This window comes from Nicotiana attenuata, unplaced genomic scaffold (genome assembly GCF_001879085.1).
Source record: "Nicotiana attenuata strain UT unplaced genomic scaffold, NIATTr2, whole genome shotgun sequence".
Classification (NCBI taxonomy): domain Eukaryota; kingdom Viridiplantae; phylum Streptophyta; class Magnoliopsida; order Solanales; family Solanaceae; genus Nicotiana; species Nicotiana attenuata.
This window is the reverse complement of record NW_017672593.1, coordinates 99,860-111,927: the sequence shown is the minus strand read 5'-3', so window position 1 is coordinate 111,927 and position 12,068 is coordinate 99,860. Positions and strand designations below refer to the sequence as shown.

General features: G+C 44.1%; 1 long non-coding RNA gene across 1 annotated transcript in view; it reads right to left on the bottom strand.

Moving 5' to 3' along the window:
• Positions 1-1,010: 1,010 nt before the first annotated feature.
• The window catches only part of LOC109213787, a 23,864-nt gene continuing 12,806 nt past the window's right edge, over positions 1,011-12,068 (bottom strand). Inside the window, exons 2-3 of the long non-coding RNA XR_002066065.1 lie at positions 1,148-1,291; positions 1,011-1,034 (exon numbers count right to left, since the gene is read on the bottom strand). This is a non-coding gene — a long non-coding RNA (uncharacterized LOC109213787). The remainder of the gene's footprint in view (positions 1,035-1,147; positions 1,292-12,068) is intronic.

Sequence of the window (12,068 nt, the reverse complement as noted above, 5' to 3'; positions counted from 1 at the left end):
GATCCAAACCAAATATACACACAACCTCAAAAATATCCTACGGACTTATTCGTGCGATCAAATCGCCAAAATAACATCATAAACATCGAATTAAACCTCAAAATCCATGAATTCTTTCAAACTTCATAAAACATCAAATTTTCCAATTTAGGTCCGAATCACGTCAAACGACATCCGTTTTTCACCAAATTTCACATAAACGTCTTAAATCATATATAAGACCTGTACCGGGTGCCGAAACCAAAATACGGGCCCGATAACTCACAGGCTCTTCGCCAAAAGGGGGATAAATCTCAGGATCTTGGCATTTATCTGTAGTTCAACTGTATCAAATGTACAGAGATCTATCTAGTTCAAGAAAGATGATTCTTTTCCTTTATGTATTCGTCGTTATCATTTGATGTTCTTGAAGCTTTCTTCCTTTTCTTACATTATGGAATCCAATCTCGACTATCAAATTTTACGTTTAGCTATGTTTGTCTATTCTTGTCTCTATCTCAGATCTAGAATAAATTATCTCTGGCTAGGATTTACCCCATATCTTCTTATTTAATTAGTTTAATAAAAAGGCTTGAAAATTTTCGGTCAAACATTGCCGGTGAGGCTAAATAGCCTTCCATATTTTTGTTGTTGTTTATTGTGTTGCATTTTTAATTGATGAGAAGTTTCTCTTTGTAATACTTCTTGGCTTTTTTGCAGCTTGAAGATGTGAGATTATTTTCATCAAGGGGATTTTTTTAAAGAGCAACTAGAATACATGCATATTGACATGAAAACGAGGAAAAAGAACAAATGCAAGCCATTACCAGTTCAACTTGGCTAGATATAAATCTAAACACATGAGAGAAGACACAGACAACATCAAAGAGTTGATCAAGAAATAAACAGATGTAACTGCTAAAGGAAAAAAAGTAGGCATTTTAGACCTACCTGGTGAACAGCTTCCTCTCGGTGAATGGGTGCCAGTATCGCATTGCAACATAGACATTTGCAGGAACTTCCTTTGTTTTTAGTGCCATTTTTAGCGCGCTAGCCTATAATTGTGAGCTTAAAAGGGTTATAACATGTTGAAAATAACACCAGCATAGATGGAAAAGAGAGCTTTTTATCATATAATACCAAAAGTAAAACGGAGGGTTTTCTTTACCTGCTCATCTGTTATCTTTCGTAAAGGGGAACCGCCTCCAATTGCAGCGTACCCATCCTTACTCTTCGGGGCTCGGAGAACAGAAATGAGTTGAGCTAATGGGCGCTGGAGAATTCGGAATAATCTAGGGAGACGTATAATATCCTGCCCACCAAAAAAAAAAAAACACAATGATACCATTAGGCATAACCACAAACAAATCTAACTTAGCTGTTCAACATCTTCTATTATATTAGTTAGTGTTTTGATGGGAGTATTTGAGAAGAGGTTGCTTTGTCCCTCATTGAAAAAAGAAAGAATGGAATAAGTGTTTAAAAGCACTTCTTTGTGTTACATGATTTGAATAATTTAAAGATGTTTTGGAGGGAATTAGAATTTGGCTATATTATTAATAGTCAAGATTAGGCACTTGGGCACTTGGGTCTTTGGGCCAATTAAATAGCCCAAAATTTATTTCTTTTAGTCATCTATTAATTTTATTAATTAATAAAAAAATATTTTAAATATTAAAACGTTTTAATTTTAAAAAGAGGTGACTTTTGTTTTAAAAGGTGCCTATTGGCAAAGGTTGAGGTCCTAACAGACACCTAAAGGGTTTGAAAAGAGGTGACTTTTGGTATTAAAAGGTGCCTATTGGCAAATGTTGAGTCTGTTAGTCCTAACAGACACCTAAAGAGTTTATAAATACCCTTTTCTTCTCCAAAACAAAAATCATCAGAAAAGCAACAAAGTATCTTCTTCTTTTCTGCTATGTTCAATTCACCAAATTTGTCCAAGCGGAAATTCGAGTTAATTGCTGGTGCTCGAATTTCAGAGGCTTTGTAAAATCCTGGAGGAATTCTGCCATAATCCCTGCAGCAAGGAAATTGGGAGGCTTAAATTCCTTAAGGATAGTGACTACACTATCAAAGCCTAATTATTTCGTCCCTATATTCTGTTATATTTTCTAACAATCTTAAGGAATTTAACAGCACAACAATGGAGGCTTCTGGTAGTGATTCTGGTTTCAACAAGATGTTCGAAATGTTCAAACTGGATCGATTTGATGGCTCAAATTTCACCCGCTGAAAAGATAAATTGTTGTTCTTTCTCACGGAGTTGGGAATAGCATATCTGCTGAGTTCTGATCTTACTGCAATGCCAGAACCTACTGCTGAAGACTCTGCCGAAATTAAGGCGGCACGCAAAAAACGTGAAGCTGATGAGGTGCGCTGTAGAGGTTTTATTTTAAACTCACTTTCTGATCGTTTATATGATTTGTTCCGTCCTCACAAATCACCACAAGAAATCTGGAAAGCCTTGGAACAGAAATATACTGTTGTGAAGCAAGGAACGGACAGATTCCTTGGAATGAAATTTTTTGAATTTCAAATGATAGATGGGAAATCTGTCATGGAACATGTTGATGAGTTGCTGGTTTTGATATCTAGACTCAAAGATTTTAAAGTCGATGTTTCTGAATCTCTTCAAGTGGCTGCTATACTTGCAAAATTACCAGCCACTTGGAATGACTATAGGAAAAAATTATTACATTCTTCCGAAGACTTTAATGTGGACCAGTTGACAAAGCATATTCAGATTGAAGAAGAGTCACGAAAACGTGAAAATAAATATGCTACGGAAACTAGTTCAAAGGTGAATTATGTTGAGTCTAGTAAGGCAAACAACTCAGGAAAATCTGGAAACAAGGCTGGAAAGAAGAGAAAGTTTGAGGCTGCTCCTGTCACGACCCGGATTTCCCACCCTCGGGGGCCGTGATGGAGCCTACTAACGAGAGCTAGGCAAGCCAATTAACAACTACCTCTTTTAACGAACTCTGACAATATTAGGAACAATAAAACATTTAATAAATACGCGGAAGTCTCAATATGATTAACTGAAAGAAATGCGGAAGTTTAACAAAAATCCTCTACCCAAGACTGGTGTCACTAACTCACGAACGTCTACAGAATACTACATACAAAGTCTGAACAAAATACAATACTGGTTGCTTCGGTACAAGTGATAACAAACTGTATAAAACAGAAGGGACCCCGGGCCTGCGGTCGTCAGCAAGGCTACCTCGAATGTCCTTGGGCTGAGAGCTCGTTCCCAAAATGCTACTGCTACTCGAATGCTGCTCCAACACCTGGATCTGTGCAAAAAGATGCACAGAGTGTAGCATCAGCACAACCGACCCCATGTGCTGGTAAGTGCCTAGCCTAACCCCGGCGAAGTAGTGACGAGGCTAGACCAGACTACCAAATAAACCTGTACAGATATATATATGCAAGTACAACAAAATAATAGCGGAAATAACAACTTAAAACTGGGAGGGGAACATGCTTACGGGGTAGCGGATAAGACAGAATATCAGGAATAACAAGAGACTACATATGATTACGTCTAGCACAGAATAAGAGAAAACAAACCACTTTCACTTGTTTCAATTTCCTCTCGTTGCAGGCGTGCAACCCGGTCCGATTTCATAATATCTCGTGGTCGGCGTGCCACACGATCCCATGACATAATATCACGTGGTAGGCGTACCACTCGATCCCATTTCATAATAACACGTGGTAGGCGTACCACTCGATCCCTTTTCATAATATCACGTGGTGGGCGTACCACTCGATCCCATTTCATAATAACACGTGGTAGGCGTACCACTCGAACCCATTTCATAATAACACGTGGTAGGTACCACTCGATCCCATTTCATAATAACACGTGGTAGGCGTACCACTCGATCCCATTTCATAATAACACGTGGTAGGCGTACCACTCGATCCCATTTCTCTCAACACAATACACAAAATAATCCCGGCAAGGGAGAAAAAATGTTATAATAAACTATCCCCGGCAAGGGAGATCCAGCTATAACCGAAATTATTCAATTTCTACTTAACACAATTAAATGAATACTCAGTCTCAACAATTACTGGCTCAGTGTTAAAGATTTCCAACCAAGTCCTCATAAACAACATTAAGAATTCGATAATATAGCAAATTAGGACTCACGGTCATGCTCGACACCAGTGTATAGATACTCGTCACCATGCCTATACACCGTACTCGACAAATAGCAAATTAGCAACAACAAAAGACTCTACTCCTATTCCTCAAGCCAAAAGTTAGACCAAACACTTACCTCGGTCCGAGGAATAGCAATCATCCTAAATACCGCCTTTCCTCTACAATCCGACTCCGAAACAACGGTATCTAGTCATAATTAGTTCAATAATATCAATAAGGACTCAATGGCAACATCCCATAGCCTAGATATGAATTTTCCTAGCATTCTTCCAAAAATACCAAATTCGACACCGGGCCCACATGGTTCAAACACGAGGCTCGGACCAAAACCCAATCACCCATAACCCCACAAGTTCAAATATATAATTTATTTCAAGATTCGACCCTAAATTGAGGTTGAATCACCCAAAATTCCCAAAAATCTAACTCTACCCAAAACCCTTAATTTCTACTTGATTTCATGATTTAGGGTTAGGAAATTAGTAATTAGATGAAGAAATAATGAGGGAATGATGTTAAGATTACTTACCCAAAGAGTTATGGAGGAAGGAGAGCTTGAATTTCGTCATGGAGGGTTTAAGAGAAGAGCTCGTGTGAAAAAAATGAGAAATCCCGTCACCGGTTCTGTTTTTAGGCTTCAAAATAACTGGGCGAATTTGCCCTACGCGATCGCGGATGTAGGGATGCGATCGCGAAGGGTTACACAGAATGGTCAACGCGATCGCGTGGGTTGTAATGCGATCGCGTAAGGGAATACTGGGGGGGGGGGTCCAAAACTTGCTATGCGAACGCAAACCTACTGGTGCGAACGCATTGAAGGAAATGCTAAGGCAGTGCGATCGCGTGATCAAGTACGCGAACGTGAAAGAGTAAAGAGCCAAAGGTACGCGATCGCGGGCTGAAGATTGCGATCGCGTAAGAGGAAATCACTGGGCAAAAAGTTGCAGAGAATTTCTGCTATGTTTTCCTAAGTCAAAACAATCCCGAAACACCTCCGAAAGCACTCCCGGGACCTCGAGGCTCCTAACCAAACACACACACTAAACTCAATAACATCCTAACGAACCTACTCGAGCGATCAAATCGCCAAAAAATAACATCAAATTCAATGGATCAAGCCTCAAAATCATCATTTTCCATTTCAAACTTCTTAAACTTCACTTTAATATATAGTATTAGGTCCGAAACACGTCAAATGACTCCGATTTCGACCAAACTTTACAGAAAGCGCTTAACACATATTTAAGACTTGTACCGGGTGTCGGAACCAAAATACGAGCCCGATACCATAGTCTTTTAATCAATTTTCATTTCCATTTTCCTTAAGAATTTCAGAAAAACAATTTCACAGAAAAATTCATTTCTCGGGCTTTCGACCTCGAAATTCGACTCCGGGCATATGCCCGAGTCTCATATTTTTCTGCGGACCCTCCGGGACCGCCAAATCACGGGTCCGGGTCCGTTTACCAAAAATGTTGACCAAAGTCAACTTTAGCAATATTAATATCAAAATTCTTCAAATTTTTCACAAAGTTCACATATTTCAACATAAACGCTTTCCGGCTATGCGCCCGGACTGCGCACGCGAATCGAGGTAAGTAAAAAATAAGGTTTTCAAGGCCTCGGAAGCACGGAATGAATGAGGAAACAGGTGATGACCCTTTGGGTCGTCACATCCTCCACCTCTAAAACAACCGTTCGTCCTCGAACGGACAAAAGAAGGAAGTACCTGAGTCAGGAAATAGATGTGGATAACGGCTCCGCATATCAGACTCGGACTCCCAGGTCGATGCCTCAGGAGGCTGACCTCTCCACTGCACACGTACTGATGGAAAAATCTTCGACCTCAACTGCCGAATCTGCCTGTCTAGAATGGCTACCGGCTCCTCCTCATAAGACAGATCCTTGTCCAACTGGACAGTGCTGAAATCTAACACGTGGGCTGGATCGCCGTGATACCTCCGAAGCATGGACACATGAAACACTGGATGCACGGCTGACAAGCTGGGCGGCAAGGCAAGTCTGTAAGCCACCTCTCCCACACGATCGAGAATCTCAAATGGGCCAATGAACCTAGGGCTAAGCTTGCCCTTCTTCCCAAATCTCATCAGCCCTTCATAGGCGACACTCGGAGCAAGACCCGCTCGCCAACCATGAAAGCTACATCTCGAACCTTACGATCCGCATAACTCTTTTGCCGCGACTGAGCCGAACGAAGCCTGTCCTGAATGATCTTGACCTTGTCCAAGGCCTCCTGAACTAAATCTGTACCCAATAACCGAGCCTCTCCAGGCTCAAACCATCCGACTGGAGACCGACATCGCCTACCATATAACGCCTCATATAGAGCCATCTGAATGCTGGACTGGTAGCTGTTGTTGTAGGCGAACTCTGCTAAAGGTAAGAACTGGTCCCACGAGCCTCCGAAATCAATGACACAGGCTCGGAGCATATCCTCCAATATCTGAATAGTCCTCTCGGACTGGCCGTCCATCTGAGGATGGAACGCTGTGCTCAACTGAACCTGGGTGCCCAACTCCTGCTGAACTGCCCTCCAGAAGCGCGAGGTAAACTGCGTACCCCGATCCGAAATAATAGATACGGCACCCCATGAAGGCGAACAATCTCTCGGATGTAGATCTCAGCTAACCTCTCTGATGAATAGGTGGCTGCAACAGGAATAAAATGCGTTGACTTGGTCAGCCTATCAACAATGACCCAAATAGCATTAAACTTCTTCCGAGTCATCGGAAGTCCAGTAACGAAATCCATAGTAATCCTCTCCCACTTCCACTCGGGAAGCTCAATCCTCTGAAACAACCCACCAGGCCTCTGATGCTCATACTTAACCTGCCGACAGTTCAAACATCGAGCCACATATGCAACAATATCTTTCTTCATCCTACGCCACCAATAAAGCTGCCGCAAGTCCTGATACATCTTCGCGGCCCCCGGGTGAATAGAATACCGAGAACTATGGGCCTCCTAAAGACCAACTCTCGAATCCCATCGACATTGGGCACACAAACTCGCCCTGCAACCTCAAAACACCATCATCATCCAAGGGTCACCTTCGTGGCACCTCCACGCTGCACCGTGTCTCTCAGGACACACAAATGGGGATCATCAAACTGTCGATCACGGATACGCTCCAATAATGAAGAACGAGCGACCGTACAAGCTAACACTCTACTAGGCTCAGAAATGTCCAACCTCACAAATCGATTGGCCAGGGCCTGAATATCCAAAGCAAGCGTCTCTGGCTGACCGGAACATAAGCAAGACTACCCATGCTGGCGGACTTCCTACTCAATGCATCGGCCACCACATTGGCTCTCCCCGGGTGGTACAAAATAGTAACATCATAGTCCTTCAATAGCTCCAACCACCTCCGCTGCCTCAAGTTCAACTCCTTCTGCTTGAACAAGTATTGCAGACTCTTGTGATCCGTGTACACCTCACACGTCACACCATATAGGTAATGCCTCCAAATCTTCAAAGCATGAACAATGGCTGCCAATCGAGATCATGAACCGGTAATTCTTCTCGTGGATCTTCAACTGCCTCGAAGCATAAGCAATGACTCTGCCATCCTACATCAATACTGCACCAATCCCAATACGGGAAGCATCACAATAGACTGTATAAGGCCCTGAACCTGTGGGCAAAACCAATATCGGTGTCGTAGTCAGAGCTGTCTTGAGCTTCTGAAAGCTCGCCTCACACTCGTCCGACCATCTGAACTGGGCACCCTTCTGGGTCAATCTGGTCATCGGGCTGCAATAGATGAAAACCCCTCCACGAACCGGCGGTAGTAACCTGCTAACCCCAGAAACTCCGAATCTCTGTAGCTGATGCTGGTCCGAGGCCAATTCTTGACTGCCTTAATCTTCTTCGGTCCACCTAAATACCCTCTGCTGATACAACATGACCCAGAAATGCAACCGAACTCAACCAGAACTCGCACTTCGAGAACTTCGCATACAACTGACTATCCTTCAGAGTTTGAAGAACCACTCTGAGGTGCTGCTCGTGCTCCTCCTGGCTGCGGAGTACACCAGAATATCATCGATAAAGACTATCAGAACATGTCCAGATATGGTCTGAATACTCGGTTCATCAACTCCATGAATGCTACTGGGGCATTGGTCAACCCAAACGACATGACCAGGAACTCATAATGCCCGTACCGAGTGGGGAATGCTGTCTTAGGGACATCGGATGCCCTAATCCTCAGCTGGTGGTAGCCAGATCTCAAGTCTATCTTTGCAAACACTTTTGCACCCTGAAGCTGGTCAAACAAATCATCAATCCTCGGCAGTGGATACTTGTTCTTTACCGTCACCTTGTTCAATTGCCGGTAATCAATGCACATCCTCATCGATCCATCTTTTTTCTTCAACAAATAACACTGGCGCACCCCAAGGAGAAACACTAGGCCTGATGAAACCCTTCTCTAGCAAATCTTGCAGCTGGTCCTTTAACTCTTTCAACTCTGGCGGGGCCATGCGATACGGGGAATAGAAATGGGCTGCGTGCCTGGGGCCAGGTCAATACAGAAATCAATATCCCTGTCGGGCAGCAAACCCGGCAGTCTGAAGGAAAAACCTTGGGGACTCCCGAACAATAGGAACAGAATCAATAGAAGGAACTCTGAGCTGGAATCAACGAACATACGCCAGATAAGCTAGACACCCCTTCTCGACCATGCGTCGAGCCTTCACATATGAGATAACGACTGCGAGTGGCATGTCCTGGGGGCCTCTCCACTCCAAGCGGGGTAATCTGGCAAAGCCAAGGTCACAGTCTTGGCGTGACGATCCAAGATAGCATGATACGGGGACACCGAATCCATCCCTAATAATGACGTCGAAATCCCACCATGTCTAAGAGCAATAAATCAACACGGGTCTCAAGACCCTCAAATACTACCACACAGGAACAATGAACTGGTCGACCACTATAGAATCACCCACGCGGTGTAGATACATAAACAGGAATACCCAAAGTATCACTAGGCATAGTCAGGTAGGGTGCAAAATAGGACGACACATATGAATACGTAGACCCAAGGTCATATAGCACTGAAGCATCTCTAATACGAATCGGAATGGTACTGCAATGTCTGCATCTGAAGACTCAGCTCTGACCTGACTGCTGGCTGGCCTCTAATTCTGGCGACCTGAACTCCACCTCTAAGACCTCTGCCACCGCCTCTAGCTGGCTGGGCAGGCTGTGGAATCTCCGGTGCCTGAATGTAGTACGAGAACTCGATGTTGGAAGCTGCCATAAACTCGAGGGCAATATCTGACAATGGCCTCGGATCACCACAAGCATGGCAAGACCTCGGCTGCTGCGGCTGAGCACCCCTCAATCTCGGGCAAACTCTCTTGTTGTGACCATACTCACCACACATAACATCTACGCGAATGCTGCAGCTGAGGAAACTGAAGCTGACCCTGTCGACCTGAATGACCACCTGAAGTACCATGAGTGACATGGGGAGCTGACTGAAAGGGCCTGGGAGATGGCCTCTACCATAAGTACCTCTACCTCCAGACGAGGTACCACTGAATCTGCCTACATGACGTGGCCTCTATCCGGCCATGACCACCTCCCTGTGGCAAAACCCTCTCAACTCTACGGCCCACGTCGGCCGCCTCCTGAAAAGTGATCTCACTCCCGGCCTGAGCCACTGTGCCTGGCTGACCTGCCACCGCTGGCTGAACTCCTGGAAGCAAACCGCTCGAATGACGCTCTCCACGCAGCTTACCAATCGGACTAGAGCATCCTGAAGAACTGGGATGGCAATGAACCCCTCTGGGACCTGAGCTGGGCCCACCGGACTGCTGGGGCGGAACCTCCTCCTCCAAATCAGCCTGAGGCTCCGCCACCGGAGCTGCTGCTGGGGGCTCGGACTGTTGAGCGGTCGATGAAGAGCGGTGATCTCGCCATCTGCGGAAGAACAGAGTAGAAATTTAATCGGTACTTGAGAAATAGAATCGCACGACAAGAAGGAACAAATGTGAAACTTTCTAACTCTGTAGCCTCTTGGGGATAAATATACGACGTCTCCATACCGATCCCTCAGACTCTACGAGTTTGTCCGTGCGTTGTGAGACCTATGTACCTAGTGCTCTGATACCCACTTGTCCCGACCCAGATTTCTACCCTCGGGGGCCGTGATGGCCTACTAACGAGAGCTAGGCAAGCCATTAACAACTACTCTTTTAACGAACTCTGACAATATTAGGAACAATAAAACATTTAATAAATACGCGGAAGTCTCAATATGATTAACTGAAAGAATGGCGGAAGTTTAACAAAAATCCTCTACCCAAGACTGGTGTCACTAACTCACGAACGTCTACAGAATACTACATACAAAGTCTGAACAAAATACAATACTGTTTGCTTCGGTACAAGTGATAACAAACTGTATAAAACAGAAGGGACCCTGGCCTGCGGTCGTCAGCAAGGCTACCTCGAATGTCCCTGGGCTGAGAGCTCGTTCCAAAAATGCTACTGCTACTCGAATGCTGCTCCAACCTGGATCTGTGCAAAAGATGCACAGAGTGTAGCATTAGCACAACCGACCCCATGTGCTGGTAAGTGCCTAGCCTAACCCCGGCGAAGTAGTGACGAGGCTAGACCAGACTACCAAATAAACCTGTTACAGATATATATATGCAAGTACAACAAAATAATAGCGGTTAAAACTGGGAGGGGAACATGCTTACGGGGTAGCGGATAAGACAGAATATCAGGAATAACAAGAGACTACATATGATTACGTTAGCAAAGAATAAGGGAAAATCAAACCACTTTCACTTGTTTCAATTTCCTCCTCGTTGCAGGCGGTGCAACCCGGTCCCATTTCATAATATCTCGTGGTCGGCGTGCCACACGATCCCATGACATAATCACGTGGTAGGCGTACACTCGATCCCATTTCATAATAACACGTGGTAGGCGTACCACTCGATCCCTTTTCATAATATCAGTGGTAGGCGTACACTCGATCCTTTTCATAATATCACGTGGTAGGCGTACCACTCGATCCCATTTCATAATAACACGTGGTAGGCGTACCACTCGATCCCATTTCATAATAACACGTGGTAGGTACCACTCATCCGCATTTCATAATAACACGTGGTAGGCGTACCACTCGATCCCATTTCATAATAACACGTGGTAGGCGTACCACTCGATCCCATTTCATAATAATCACGTGGTAGGCATACCACTCAATCCCTTTCATATTAACACGTGTAGGCGTACCCACTCGATCCCATTTCTCTCAACACAATACACAAAATAATCCCGGCAAGGGAAAAAATGTTATAATAAACTTTCCGACAAGGGATCCAGCTATAATCGAAATTATTCAATTTCTACTTAACACAAGTAAATGAATACTCAGTCTCAACAATTACTGGCTAAGTGTTAAAGATTTCCAACCAAGTCCTCATAAACAACAATTAAGAATTCGATAATATAGCAAATCAGGACTCACGGTCATGCTCGACACCAATGTATAGATACTCGTCGCCATGCCTATACACCGTACTCGACAAATAGCAATTAGCAACAAAAGACTCTACTCCTATTCCTCCAAGCCAAAGTTAGACCAAACACTTACCTCGGTCCGAGGAAATAGCAATCAATCCTCAAATACCGCCTTTCCTCTACAATCCGACTCCGAAACAACGGTATCTAGTCATAATTAGTTCAATAATATCAATAAGGACTCAATGGCAACATCCCATAGCCTAGATATGAATTTTCCTAGCATTCTTCCAAAAAATACCAAAATTCGACACCGGGCCCAACATGGTCCAAACACGAGGCTCGGATCAAAACCCAATCACCCATAACCCCACGAGTTCAAATATATATTTAT